The following is a 14601-nucleotide window of genomic DNA, read 5'->3' as shown; positions in this document are numbered from 1 at the left end:
TATCCACAAAAGTGACTTTATACTCTTTTGTAATCCCTCCCTCCAGTCTCTCCCACACCCCACAACCCCATCCCTAGTTAACCCCTGACCTGCTTTCTGTCACTACAGGTTAGACTACATTTTCTAGAATTTTATATAAATGGAAGTATACTATTTGGGGGGGGGTTGGCTTCTTTCACTCAGAATAATTATTCTGATATTCATCCATGCTGTTGCATTTATCAACAGGTCGTTCCTTTTTATTGCAGTATAGTATTCCATTGTGTGAATAGACCACAATTTGTTTATCCATTCATTTGTCGATGGACATTTTGGCTGTTTCCAGTTTCAGACTTTTACAAAAAAAGCTGTTATGAGCATTTGTGTGCAAGTCTTTGTATGTGTACAGTCTTTGTATAGACATATCCTTTCATTTCTCTTGACTAAATACCTTGGTGTGAAATGGCTAGATCAGACAACAGATGCATGTTTAACGTTTTAAGAAACTACTAGTTTTCTAAACTGTTTTAACATCCCCACCACAGTATGTGAGTTCTAGTTGCTCCACATTCTTACCAACACTTTATATGGTCAGTCTTTTTCATTTTAACCATTCTAAGAGGTGTGTAGTCCCTTTGTTTTGTTAAAATAGTTTTATTATATAGACACATGCACCTAAACAATATATTATTTGTAGCTTTTTTTGGACCTCATAGAAAGTGAAGGCTCTGCCATCAGCCATCTTGTCTTGCTGCTGAGTGGACAGCCTCCTACTCCATTGTGATCATGTTCACACCAGCACGGGGCTAGGCACATAGGAGGCATCAATCCAAGAAACAAGCAGCCTGATATCCTCAGCTGTCTCAGAGCATCGTCATTTACCACATCAGAGGCTCAGACCTTACCTGCCATCCTAAGGACAACAGCCTGCCGGATGTCACCCAGTGGTGACCCTTCAATACAGTGTCTCCCAACTCCGTCCACGTTCAGTCTCCCCTACCTCCTTATTTGGTTTAGGAGGTGATGAGGCTCAAAACAGGAAAACCTCCTGAAGCCTCCACATTTCTCACCCTAAACCTTCCATCTGTCCCCAAATCCTCTTCATGCAATTCTGCTGATATTGACAAACATGCTCTCTTGTATAAGGTCCTGTTCTGAGGCTGGATTCAGAGTTGAAGGAGACCCAAGCCCTTTGCAGAAAGACACACAGAAATCACAACAACAATTGGTCCCTTCGCTCCACAAGCCCTCCGTCCACCTCCCCAGTGGGTCGCCTGGTCTTCAGCCAGCTCAGGCAACTTGGCCACTCCTGGGCTGAGGCACCAACCCTGCATGGCCCTGGGCTCTCCCCTGCACTGCTTCTCCCTTGCTGCCCCCTCCTCACCCCTAGCAAACCCCGCTGGGGCCTGCCTTGGCCTGACACTCTTGGCTCCCCAGGGATGAAGCCTACATTTCTTTGTCTGATGCCTGTGCTCCTACCTGATTCTCTCCCTTTTTTCTTTTCCTGGATCTGATATTTGACCTATAGACCCGCCTCTAGTCAAGCCAGACTCCGGACTATTCCCCATCTTTCTGCCGCATTTCCATACCTCCCCTGTTTTTGCCCAAGATGTCCCTCCACCTGCAAAGCCTTTCTTCCAAAGCCTCGTCCTGAAGTTGTTAAAGATCCGCCCCATCCTGTTGGCCTAGCACACATCTCCTCCTTCACCAGCAGAATCAGTCCTCCGTCCCTGCATATACTGTCACAGCCCCGATCCTAGCCTGGCCTGTACCAGAGTCATTAAAGTCTCACCTGTCCTCCACTGTTAGACTACAGGTCCCCTGAGAACAGGGACAGCATTTATGTCATCTTTGCAGTGCCAGCCCCCACTACATGATCTATGGCACAGCAGGTACAGGGACAGGACACCTGGGCTCACATTCCACCTGTGCCACCGACCACCTATATGAACCTCAGAAAAATTACCTTACCGCTCTGTGCCTCTGTTTCCTCATCTGTAAAATGGGGAGAAAACATCCATCCCATCTGATGGCAGACGTTCGCTACAAGGGGTAGTGATGTGTTGAGTTGAAATGAGACCCTGCCCTCACTCTAGAGAATCTTCATATAAGGTGTAGATACTTTATATTGATCTTCAGGAGACTTCCTTAAGTGAGGGGACCCCCATGCCTCCTCCCTAGCTTCCATTAAGGAAAAGGGAGCTATCTACCAGAGGTCATCTAACCCACCTCTCCTCTTTCTCAGCATCAAAGTAACCATGAACATCTTCCTCCTGTAGGAAACTTTCCAGGATTGGCTTACTTCAAGGAACTTCTCCTTCCCTCTCCCTTTCTCTGATGTGAAGGCCCTGTAACCACAGCCATGCCCTCCATCCTGCTTTCCATTTCTACCTTGTTCTGCAAGGAATGCAGACACCTCAGGACCACTTCCAGGTCAGCATGAGGTTTTTCACAGGGTGTAGCTGGAGCAAGGAAAGATCCTGGAGAGAGAGATCTTATCCAAACTTTCCTGCCCTCCCTGTTTCACATATGGGTAGGGTAAATCCAGGATGCGCAGGTAAGTTTGAATTGTAGATAACAGTATGAATAACCTTTTCGTATAAGTATGCCCCAAATAGTGCATGAGACATACTTATACTTAAAAAATATTCACTGGGCGTCCGAGTGGCTCAGTTGGTTAGAGCGCGAGCTCTGAACAACAGGGTTGCTGGTTCGATTCCCATGTGGGCCAGTGAGCTGCGCCCTCCTCAACTAGATTGAAGACAATGAGCTGCCACTGAGCTTCTGGAGGGGTGGTGGAATGGCTCAGTTGGTTAGAGCATGAACTCTCAACAAGATTGCCAGATCAATTCCCACATGGGATGGTGGGCTGTGCCCCCTGCAACTAAGATTGAAAACGGCGACTGGACTTGGAGCTGAGCTGCGCCCTCCACAACTAGATTGAAGGACAAGGACTTGGAGCTGATGGGCCCTGGAGAAACACCCTGTTCCCCAATATTTCCCAATTTAAAAAATAGTTCATTTAATAAAAAATATATATCTATATTCATAGTTTATCTGAAGATCATATTCAACTGGCATTCTGGATTTTTATTTGATAACGCTGGCAACCCTATGTACAGGGAAACTGAGGCTGTGGGAGATAGAGTTAAGTACTTTGTTCAGTTGCAGAGCCAGTTAGTGGCAGGACCAGGGTTATACCCCAGTGCTGCCCCTGCCCTGGCTCAAGCCCGACTTCCCTTACACACACACACACACACACACACACACGTAGGCATGTACACGCACTTGCTACCTGATTTCATTTTCTGGGTCCTGCCTCTGATTGTGAGCGGGTATCTGTCCAAGGTAGCAGGACTGAGGCCCAACAGTGCGAGACCGTGTGAAAGGAAGCTCACGGAGGAGAGGGAAGAGTGAGCAGAGAAAGACCAAGGTGAGCCACAAGGAGTATGAGGGGTTTGGAAGGAGTAGGAAGCATCCTCCTCAGCTGCCCTTCTCGAGATGCCCACCCCAGGGCAGCGTGAATTGAGGCTGGAGGGTGAGCAGGATCCTGAATAACCCAGGGCCTCTTCTCAACCTCCCCATGTCACAGCACCCGGCACTCAACTTTCTACCATCAGCAGGGACTCCAGTGTCATGCTTGGCAAGGCTCCCCCAAACTCTGCTGCCCATCTCCAGCTTCAAAAAAAAAAAAGGAAGGAAGCTCATGGGACCAATAGGAACCTGTTCATCATCTGGAATATCAACCATTAACCTTCTTCCTTCTCTTCACGGCAGACTGCCTGGGCCCTGCCCCCTCCACCCCACGAAGTCCCTTGGAGCTGGCAGGTGAGCTAGGGCCCTGAATCCCCCCTTCTCAGGTGGAACCCACTCAGCAGCGCCTCTAAGGACTTGCACGTGTCCTTGCTAGACTCTGATGAGAATCCTGGCCTCATCCTGTCAGGGCGCTACCTGGTGGGTGTTCAGGGTGTTCGTGGACGGATGTAAGAGTCCGGAGGAATTTGAGGACCCAGAACCAAAATCACATGAAGGAAGTCGGTGGGCTCCAGGAGGCAGGCAGGAGGGGGTGAGGGAGGAGCAGTCAGGAAAGTGGTGGGGTTCAGGGAGTACGCAAGACAGAGGCTCCAGGAAGGGCTCACAGGGTGGGAGGGTGGTTCAGGGAGAGGAAGGAGGATGAGGAGGAGAGAGTGACTCAGGAGAGGGAAAGGAGGTCAGAAAGCGGGGTTCTGGGAGGTAATGGGAGCTCAGGGAGAGTAGAGAGCTGTGGAAGGGGCGGGCTCAGTAAGGGCAGGGGCTGTGAGAAGGAGGAGGGCTGCTCAGGGAAGGGGAATGGGGAGAGAGAAAGGGCTTAGAGGCAGGAGGTGGCTCAGGAGGGGGCACAGGGTGGAGGTGGTACGTAGGGAATGGATGGGGTTCAGTGAGCCAGCTGGGGGAGGAGAGGATGAGAGAGAGAGAGAGAGAGAACTTAGGGACTAGGAACTGGGATGGGGTTCCAGCCGGGGTGGGGCTCAGGGAGGTAACTGAGGCAGCCTGGCTCTGCCTCCCTTAGCTTGGCCCTTCACCTGTGGCTCCTCCTCCTGTCTTCTCTAACCCAGCCGGCGGCTTGGGAACCAGGCACCAAGCCTTGGGGGAGAGACGGAGGTTAAAGGTGAGCGGGCATGAGCTGGTCCCAGATGGGGATTGGCAGCACCTGGGCCGCTGGCCATGGCCACGGCTGCCCCACAGGCCTCCAGGCGGTGAGCGGCTGCCACCCACGTGCTAAGGAGAGGAGGCACCAAATCAAGGGGCGAAGGACACGCTGAGCGGACCGGGGTGGTGGGTGGGGTGGGGCCGGGCAGTGCCCGCCTCCACAGCCGCAGCTGAAAGCCGTGCAGCGCAGAGCACAGAGCCCTCTGCTACCGGAGCAGAGAAGACGCTGAGAGCCGCCGTCACCACCCCGAGCATCCTGCGGGGACGCCGACCCGGGAACCGTCCCGTGGCCCTGGCTGGAACCCACCCCACCCTCAGATCGCGAGTTATCCAGGTGAGGGGCGTAAAAAGAATCAGGTGAGTGCAGGTGCCTAGCGTAAGGAAAGGCGGTACCTGCCTTCTGCTGGACTCAGTCTCCCACCTGTCAAATGGGGAGGGCACTTCTATGGTTCTGCTGGGCACAGGGATTAATACTTTTGTGGACCCGCCCCCTCACTCAGGCTCTGCTGCCAGGGGGAGAGAGAGAGGCAAGCTCCAACCCCAGGGAGGGCTCAGGATCAAGAATCCAAGAGTTCATCCTGCTTGCAGAGAGTGGGGTGCTCACAGGTTCCCGCTGCCTCCTGGGTCCCACTGGCTGAACTGGGGCTGAATGGTGGTCTAAGGAGCTCTCCCTGGAGCTCAGTGTGGGCCCAGGGAGGCAAGAGGCGAGGGCCTGGCAGGTGTAGAGAAGAACCAGTAGAGAAACTGGTTTCTGGTAGGCCCTGGGATCAGGGGCAAGGACCCAGAGCTCACCCTGGCTGGGCAGGGAGAAGCCAGATGTCACGGTGGGGCAGGGAAGCCCTTAGATTCACGGCCACCAGGCTTTTAGCCAACTGGTAGGGGCTAAAGAAGTGGCAAAGGACACTCCCATTGGTCTGGCCCAAGAAGGCCAGGGCTTCCTTCTGGCTCCCAGGCGCCTGTCCCCACGTATGTCTCCTGAGGCCACCCTGGTGGGCGAGGAGGCCATGGCCAGACCTGGGCTGGGCTTAGGAGCTTTGGGTTCTTGTCTGTGTCTGGCTGTGTGACCTTGGGCACACTACTTCCTTTCTCTGGACCTAGCTTTCCCTCTGGGACATGGCAAGTCTTGTCCCTGGGCCACTGGAGTGGAGACAGGGACAGAATAAAATGGGACACCAGGAAGATAGGGCCACCCTATCCTCCAAGCAAGGTCTCTCTGGTCCTTCACAAGGAGGAGGACGTTACAGGGCCAGCTCGGTCAGGTGGTAGGTCGGGCCAGGGATCTACCCAGGCCTCCATGTTGTCCAAGTTCTCCTCTTACTCTCGGCGTCGGCACCATCTCCTGCCCAGGCCTCAGATCCAGGGGAGGGCTCGGAACAGCAGCCTGGGAACCTCAGGCTTGGGAACCAAGCAGTGGGCTCAGGCCCACCAGTGAGGCTCAGATCCTCAGCCTCTGGGCTGGTGCAACTCCTGGAGGAGGAGGGAATTTCCAGCTGAGGAGCTTGGAGCTGTGGCAACGGGGAGGTTCCCTTTCCTGAGAGGATGAGCCTTCTGATTACATGTGGCCCTCCATGCCCCCGAAGGACACAATTGACCCCAGGCCACGGCTTAGTTTGGAATCATGCTCAGGGCTCAGGCTGGGCTAAGGACTCTACCTGGGCCCAGGTGAGAGAGCCCCTGAGAGCTGGAGTCAGTGCCCCACTCGGGGTCTTAGAATGCTCTGAATGAAATCACCTGGCCTATATGTGGCAGCGCTGGTGGAGGTGACATTTGTAAACTGAGGTGGAGGGCACATGAGCATTGACAAACTGCAGAGGGAACAGAAGCAGGAGGGGCTGAGCTTTTGAGGCTCGCCCAGACCACACCTGCCCAGATGCCATCCCTGGGGCCTCCCTTTGGGGCTGCCCTTGACCCTGCTGCTGGTCTTGTGGTGGGTAAAGGCAGGTTTGTCTCTGTGTTGGAGACACACCCTGGTCAGGGCCAAAGAAGGGATTTTGGCTCGGATGTGAGGCAGACGAAGGAGAAGACAAGGGGCTCCCTCACTGTGCCAGGTACTGTGCAGAGCTTTTCTGTCCCTGTTTCCTTCCTGATAACCTGAGAGAGAAAAGATATTCTCTCCACTTTACAGAAAACGGGCCAAGAGAGATCAAGGCACTGGCTCAAGGTCACACAGCCTGGAAATGGCAGGGCTAGGATTCAAACCCAGGCAGCCTGATTCTAAAACTCTGGTGTCTGCTCCCACTGCTGCCTCTGATTCGCTTCCTGGTGCCCCTGTCTCTTCCAGGGCCTCACTGTGCTCATCTGTAACCTGGGTCTAAGTGGACTTGCCTGGACTGTTGGGCAGTAGCTGTGGGTGAACGTGTACTCTGCATTCTGAAGCAGCACACAAGAGGGGTGTCTCCTGGGTGCTCATGGGTATCCACATGGTCTGTACCTACCTCCCGCACCTCCCCACCTGCCTTTCTACTCCTGAGCTTCAAGGGGCAAGGCAGCTCACATTTGGCTTTCCTCTTTGAAGTAGGGAAAGCTGACCTTGTGTAGGGAGTTCCCAACAGGGCAGGAAAGACCAGAACATTCCCAGGGCAGGCCCTGGTGCTGATAAATAGGTGATGTATCCTCATGACTGGCCCTGAGATATGGGGCAGGCTGGCTGGTGGGTGGGTGGGCAGGTGACAGTCAGCTCAGTGACTCTGGGTGAGAGATATGCCTCGCTAGGACCTCCTTTGCACACTTAATGGAAATATTTAACAGGACAAATTCCTGCAACTGGACTTGATGGTTCAAAGAGTCCTAACATTTTCGGTGTAATAGATTTTGCCAAATGGTCCTCCAAAAATATAATCTCATGTTCCCTGCCTACCAACAGAAAGGCTGTTGCCCCATCATGTCATTCCTGCCTCTTCTTGGCCTGGGATAGGGTTTTAAGGCTGCCCAGGAAACAGCCAAAGTGCTGGAGAAGGGGAAGTTTCTAGACAGATTACCTCACTGGTCATGCCACACACCACTGTTTTCTTCTCCCTAGCTGCCCTGCACACCACGCATCCCACCCCCGCCACACCATGTGCTGCACCCCAGGACCCTATGGAAATGGCTTCCCTCTCCTCTCTATTTCACCATACTAGTCAAAAAGTACAGGGTCAGGAATTAGAGCCGTAGATTATTTGCTCTGTGACCTCAAGCAAGTGACTTAACTTCTCTGAGACTGTTCCCTCATTAGTGACATGGAGTAATCATAATCCCGGTCCATCTGCTCTCCCTGAGGAACAGAGGAGAGAGTGTCTGAAAATGCTGTGGTTCCTGCCAAGGGCCAGGTAGGGACCAGTAGTTTTGTTTGCTAAACTTTGGGTGGGCTTTGGGTGCATAGATGGACGGCCCAAGGCTGAGGGGGAGAGGTATGCAGAAGGAGAAAAGGAGAAAAGGCGATGGAGAGGGATGGAAGTGGGCTGGGCCTAGAACTAGCCCCACCGCGTGTTCCGAATCAGAGATCCCTGGGCCTGTCCTGGTTCTTCTAGGACCACCTGGGGAAGCCCAGGCTCACCTTCAGGCAGTTCTCCTCAGGAAGTCTTCCTATTCCCCTTCAGTGCCCTTAGAACCCACAGATACTCTAGAGTAGGCCCTGGACAGTAGTTCCCACCCTGTCTGCAGTTCTTTCTCCAGTTGCTTCTTTCCTCCTCTGCTGGGCCCTCTGTGCTCAGCCTAGCCTGGAACAGGAGCTCACAGGAGGCTTCCCTGATATGGTGTCAGTTCTGGGTTCAAATCTCAGCCCTGCCACTTACCATGTGTGAGAACCTGGGCCAGTCATGCTGTAAAATGGGGTCACTAGTTCTCTTTCGCCTGGCCCTGCTCTCAGGGTAATGAAATAATGGCTATGAAGCCACTTTGTCAAAGGGTATATGAGTGTAAGCTGTGTTGGCCACCAATGCTTGTCAAACTTCCTGCAGTCCAAAATAAATGGGCAAAAGGCCCATTTTTATATTCAATCTGCCGTGGACATGTAATTATGCAAAATACAATAAAAAATTGAAATACTAGAAAAATTAAATTGAAATAAACTATAAGCCCAGTTTTTTTTTTAATCTATCCAACAGGTATTAGATGACTCTATTAAATTGATATAAATGTTTCTAAGCACTCTCAATTTATGTATTTATTTTGTCATGAACTGGGAAGGGAACCCGGTGCTTCATGGGCTACACTTTGAGTGGCACTGGTGTGGAGGCCTCAGTGCCCATTCAAGCCAGGCTTAGGGGCAGGGCCAGGAGTGGTTGCTGGAGAGACACATGGGCTGCTGGCGGACGGATCTCACCCTACCCAGGTGAATGACTTGCCACTCTGTGGTTCCCCAGACCTGCCTTTGCCCCTGCTGTTTCCTCCCAGAACACCTTCTCCCTCTCTGCATGTCTAACTCTTGCTTTGTCTTTTGAGGCCCAACTCAAGCATATTCTCTTCTAGAGAGAGTTCCCTGACCCTCAGGCTGTAAGCCAGCCCTCCCTCCAGGGAGCTTCCACAGAGCTGGGCACTACTTCTGCCCCTGGCTGAGTCAGTGGTGGGCATACTCACTCTCCCATGCTGAGTTGCATGGAGACAGGCAGGAGTCATGTTGTGAGTATCTGAGCACCCCCCATTCCTCCATCCCTGGCTCGTCTGAGGGCTTGATACCAGCAGACAGTTAGTGTGTGTGGTAGATGGGCAGATGAGTGGGTATTTGGATGGGACGATGGATAAAAAGATGGAAGGTTAGATAGATGCATAGGTAGATGTATAGATGGAAGGCTGGATGGACAGGTGGACAGATTGGTAGGAGATGGATGGATAAATGGATAGATGAATGGATGGAAGAAGAGATGGAAGAAGAGATGGTTAACAGATTATGACTAGATAGATGGAGGATGAAAGGACAGGTAGGTGAACAGATCGGATGAATAGATGGATAGGTAAATGACTAGATGGACAGATAGATGGGTGCACAGACAGCTGGACTCACTTGAGCTCCACTCTGTTGTGCTTTCTCCTCTGCCTTTCCTCCTTCCCCTTCTTCACTTGCACAAAGATCAGCAGTTCTCAGTTGGGGTCAGAGGTCATGTACATAGGCCTTTTTTTGACTGTTTATTATTTTTTAATTTTTATTGGGGAAGATTGGGGAATAGTGTGTTTTTCCAGCACCATCAGCTCCAATCAAGTCATTGTTTTCAATCTAGCTGTGGAGGGCACAGCTCACTGTCCTATGTGGGAATCAAACCGGCGACCTGGGTGTTACGAGCACTGCATGAGCACTACGCTCTAACCAACTGAGCCAACAGGCCACCCTGGGTATGTTCATAATTTAAAAATGTGTAAACAATATGAACTGCTGAAGCAGGAAGTCTATAAACATGAAACGTGCTTCTTGCAAAGGAAAATGTTTTTTTTTCATTCCTAATATATTGAGACCCATATTTTTGATAGAACAATTGGATGCTCCTGATATGAAAACTAATCCAATCCAACTTCCTCACTTTAATGTGGTCATATTTATCAATTTTTCCTTCATGATTTGTTCACCCACTTACTGATGCAAAAACTGAGACCCAGAAAGGGGAAATGACTTCCCAATTTGCTGCCAGTGAAAAACACAGCTAAGACTCCTCTTTCTCACTCTCATCCACCTCTCCATCCTTTACTTCCTCAACTGTCAAGGGTCTCCACCCTGCCCCCGCCCTGCCAGCTGAGGCAGGCTTCAGGGAGCCTTCCTGGTTTTGTATGTGTATGAATGTGCAAACTCGGTTTCTCTTTTAATAATTGTTTGTGTCATAAGTGTCCAATTCAATAAATATTCACAGTGAACACACCCATATAATCTGAACTTAGATTAAAAAAACAAAATGTTCACAGCACCCCAGAAAGCCCCTTCTTGATCCCTTCTAGTAACACAGGCTGAACACAACCCTGACAACTAACACCGTAGCCTGTTTAGGAGCTTTACATAATGAAATCGTATGGCATATACACTTTTCACATCAGTCTTCTTTTGCTCCATATTTTCAGTGAGATTTACGAATACGGTTGCATCTGGTTGTAGAGTGTTTATTCTCATTGTTGTTAATATTCCATAGTATGATTATACTGAAATATATTTATCCACTCCTCTGTTCATAGACATTTGGGGTGTTCCCAATACGAAACTAATAAGAATAACGCTGCTCCGAATAGTCTTGTCCACGTCCTTTGGTGCACGTATGCACACATCTCTGTGGAATTGCTGGGTCAGAAGGTATGTGGAAGTTCAGCTCTAGTAGATACTGACAAATCGTTTTCCAAAGTGATTGTACCAAGTTACACTAGCAGCGGCAGTGGATGAGGTTTTACTCGCTTCACATCCCCACAAATAATCACTAATCTTTTTAATTGGAGAAGGTAGGTGCTTGGGAGGCAGGGTGACATCAGGTTACCTGCATTTGAATCTCAGTTTCCTGTCTACAACATTGGCTGAAAATCGTGGGGCTGTGGCTGTTATGAAGATTCCGGAGACCAGTTAGGTTAGGCTCCATAAACATTAGCTACTTATAGCTAATTCTCACAACAACACACGGAATCACTTCATCTCTCAGAGCCTCAGTTTCTCTTTCTGTAAGATGGTGATAATTACACACAATACTAACACCCACATACACACACAGTTAAGGAGATTAACAACAAATGCAATTGTATATTAAAGTGAGGTGTGTTTTTTTTTACTGAGATATAAGACACATATTATATTCACAAAGTTGTGCAACCACCACTACTATCTAATTCCAGAACATTTTCATCACCATAAAAGAAACCTCATATCCATGAGACCCGGCAACTGCAAGTCTGCTTTCTATCTCTATGGATATTAAAAATGCTGAATCTTTGCTTTTCTATATTTTTTAACTTTTGCAAAAGTGAAATACCTTGCACTGGGACAGGCACATAATATATACTTAACAAATATTATTTGTGTGTGTGTATGGATGGATAGAGTACACTTAGTAGATAGATATAATACAAACTCATTCAACAAATACTCATTTGCACATTTGTACTTGAGAGGAAAATTGTGAAGGTGTGATTCTTGCTTTCAGGGAATGCGCCATCTAGTGGGAAAGAGAGGCATGTGCACCACTGACGGTGAACGCAGAGCCGAGTGAAAGGAGTCGTATCCGAACAAGGGCTGTGGGAACTCCGGGAAGATGTCAGAGGTGGAGGTGGCACTTCTAGGATGGGTGAGCTTTCCCGACGTGGAGGGGCAGTCTCGGGGAGAAATCCTTAGAACTAAGACTGGGAGACAGGCTGAGTATGGTGTCAGGCGGCATCACCGGGACAAGCAGTTCTTCACACCCCAGTCAGGACAGCGTCCTGCACCTCCACAGCCCTGAACGAGACTTGTGTGTATCTAGAGGCTATAAACACTGGGCAGTGCGTGATAAAGGCTAAATGGGAAAGAGAGCGAGAGGGTGAGCTGGGCCAGCTCACACAAGCCTGCACTGTCATCTGGGCAAGAGCACCCTGACCCAGCTGTGCCCATGGCCAGTTATGCCAGGCACCCCCATACCACCACCAGCTGGCTTGATTTCACTAGTTACACTGTGGCTAGAGTCATTTTTCTTAATTTAATTTAATTTTTTAATATTATTTTGAGGTGTACAAAACAACATAATGATAAGACATTTATACCTCTCACAAAGTGATAACCCCCCCAAATCTACTACCCCTGTCATTGTATATAGCTGTTACAATACCATTGACTGTATTCCCTATGCTGTACTTTATATCCGATATATATATATAGTTGACATTCAATATTATTCTACATCAGCTTCAGGTGTATAGCGCGTTAGTCAGGCATGTGCACAGTCTATGACGTGATCCCCCTGATAAGTCCAGTGCCCATCTCGCACCCTACATAATCTTTACATTATTGATTATATTCCCCATACTGTATTTCACATCCCCGTGACTATTTTGTGATTACCAATTTGTACTTTCTAATCCCTGTACCTTTTCACCCATTCCCCAACCCCCTTCCCATCTAACAACCATCAGTTTTTTCTCTGCATCTATGAATCTATTTCTGTTTTATTTGCTTAGAATCATTTTTAAGAGGAGAGGGCAGCAGCCTCACAGGCGAAGGACCTGAACCTCAGTGTCAGACCTGGTTCTATCTTTTCTTAGCTGGGGATGTTGAGCAAGTGCTTCACCCTCTAGGAGCCTGTTTCTTCACCTGTAAAATGGAGGTAATATTACTTATTGCAATAGGGTTAGAGATGATGGCTCAAAAGTGTTGGATGCAGTGCCTGGAATGAGGAATGCATGCTTCCTTAAATGGCCAAACAGATATGTTAGGGAGGTGGGACAAGGCAGAGGACGCATATATTCAAAGCCCCAACAAGGTTGGGACATTACAACATTTCTTTTAGAAAAAAAAAATTTAGTAATTATATAATTTTAATTGAAGATGTTGTCATGGGAGAAATCAGAATTTGTGGACTTCATTGCATTTATTGTATACTTTAGTGTTTTGTTTTGAATTATACCAGGAGCGATTGTCTTTTCAGTGCTTAGGCCTCCAAAGATGTTATCAGGCCCTGAGGAGGGCAGAAATGGGGTGCAAATGCCTGTTGAGGGCCAACTGATGGCTGTGGAAGGGGACAGGCATGGGGTGAGGGAGGTAATCCACCCTACTAAGACCCAGCTCAGGAGAGTCTCTTGAGCCACAGGAGATTCAACTGGGAGAGTTTTCTCCTGGAGGCAGGAGACCTGGGGGAGCATGGTGGGGGGAGACAGCAGAGCCTTAGAACCAGGAGTGGTGGAGGTTGCACGACCTTAAGAAATAATTGAATTCAACTCATTTTATAGGTGGAGAGATGGAGCCCCAGTAAGATATTTGCCCAGGGTCATTCATGGAATTAGTGACAGAATAAGAATCAATTCAGGTCTCTGCTTAAGCCAGGGACCCTGAGGCTAGGAGATTCTAAGGGCCCCTGCTTCCGACCCTCAACCCCACAGTGGCCACCAGCTCCTCTTAGCATCATGCCCTTCTCCAAGCATTCCCCACGTCCCTGGGTACCCAATGTGGTTGTTCCAAGACCCTAGGACACAGTCCTGCTTCAGGGCCCACCAACCAGAGGAGATGCCAGACAAGCACATAAGGAATAAGTAATGACCCATTTGGTCTCTGTGCCAAGGATTCCAAAACGGATGGTTCCCAAAAGGGAACCATCCACTTAGGGACGATTCTCTCTTCAGAGGAGGCAGGCCGAGGTAGGTACCCGAGGCCCCCCAGAATTTGACAGGGATGGGCTGGGAGAATGTAACTCCTGCAGGGAATAGTGGGGAATGAGTGGAGGAGAACACCTGGGGCTCCTGGGAACACGAGGTGACTGGCAGGGACACAGAGTACCCAGCCAAGAGACGTAGGTGGTTAGGAGGGCTGGCCTGTGAGCAGCTTGGATAACCATTTCAGTACCTCCGTGGTCCAAGGGGCCCTTGGGACACTGCCATTTGATTGTGGGAGCTGTGTGACCCTGCTATGGAAGAAAGCCCTATGCGGGAACCTTTTCCAAGCCTCCAGCCCCCACCCGACCACCTCCTGTGACCACATGTAGCTACATCCTCCTCAAAGCCAAGGGGGTTTAGTATTTACCTCCAGCCCTCCCCTGCCCCCCATTAGGGCCCTAAGTGGGAAGTCTGGAATTCTTCTAAACCAGGCTTTGTTGCTGCTCCCTTGTAGACACGTGTGGACTCTGGTGCCCCAAAGAACTCTACCTCTGAGGATTATTAAAGGTGCCAGCGAGGTGACAGGTGTGAATGCCACAGACCAAACAGGAGGGCCTGCAGAAACAGAACATAAGCTGGACCTCAGGGTCAGTGAGAGGAGGGAGCCCAGAGCTCCTGGGCAGATGGCTCGTGGGGGGATGGATGTCCAGGGGAGGG

At 49.9% G+C, this 14601-nt stretch overlaps 1 long non-coding RNA gene across 1 annotated transcript; it reads left to right on the top strand.

Annotated features, from left to right (window-relative positions):
- The first annotated feature begins 10799 nt into the window (after positions 1-10799).
- LOC117024679 (uncharacterized) lies at positions 10800-14493 on the top strand. The gene is made up of 3 exons (XR_004423493.1): positions 10800-10915; positions 11751-11891; positions 14399-14493. It is a non-coding gene; the product is annotated as an uncharacterized LOC117024679 (long non-coding RNA).
- Positions 14494-14601: the final 108 nt, after the last annotated feature.

The sequence above is a fragment of the Rhinolophus ferrumequinum genome, chromosome 7 (genome assembly GCF_004115265.2).
Source record: "Rhinolophus ferrumequinum isolate MPI-CBG mRhiFer1 chromosome 7, mRhiFer1_v1.p, whole genome shotgun sequence".
In the NCBI taxonomy this organism is placed as follows: domain Eukaryota; kingdom Metazoa; phylum Chordata; class Mammalia; order Chiroptera; family Rhinolophidae; genus Rhinolophus; species Rhinolophus ferrumequinum.
The sequence above is the reverse complement of the archived record's forward strand: the minus strand, read 5'-3'. Positions and strand labels throughout refer to the sequence as shown.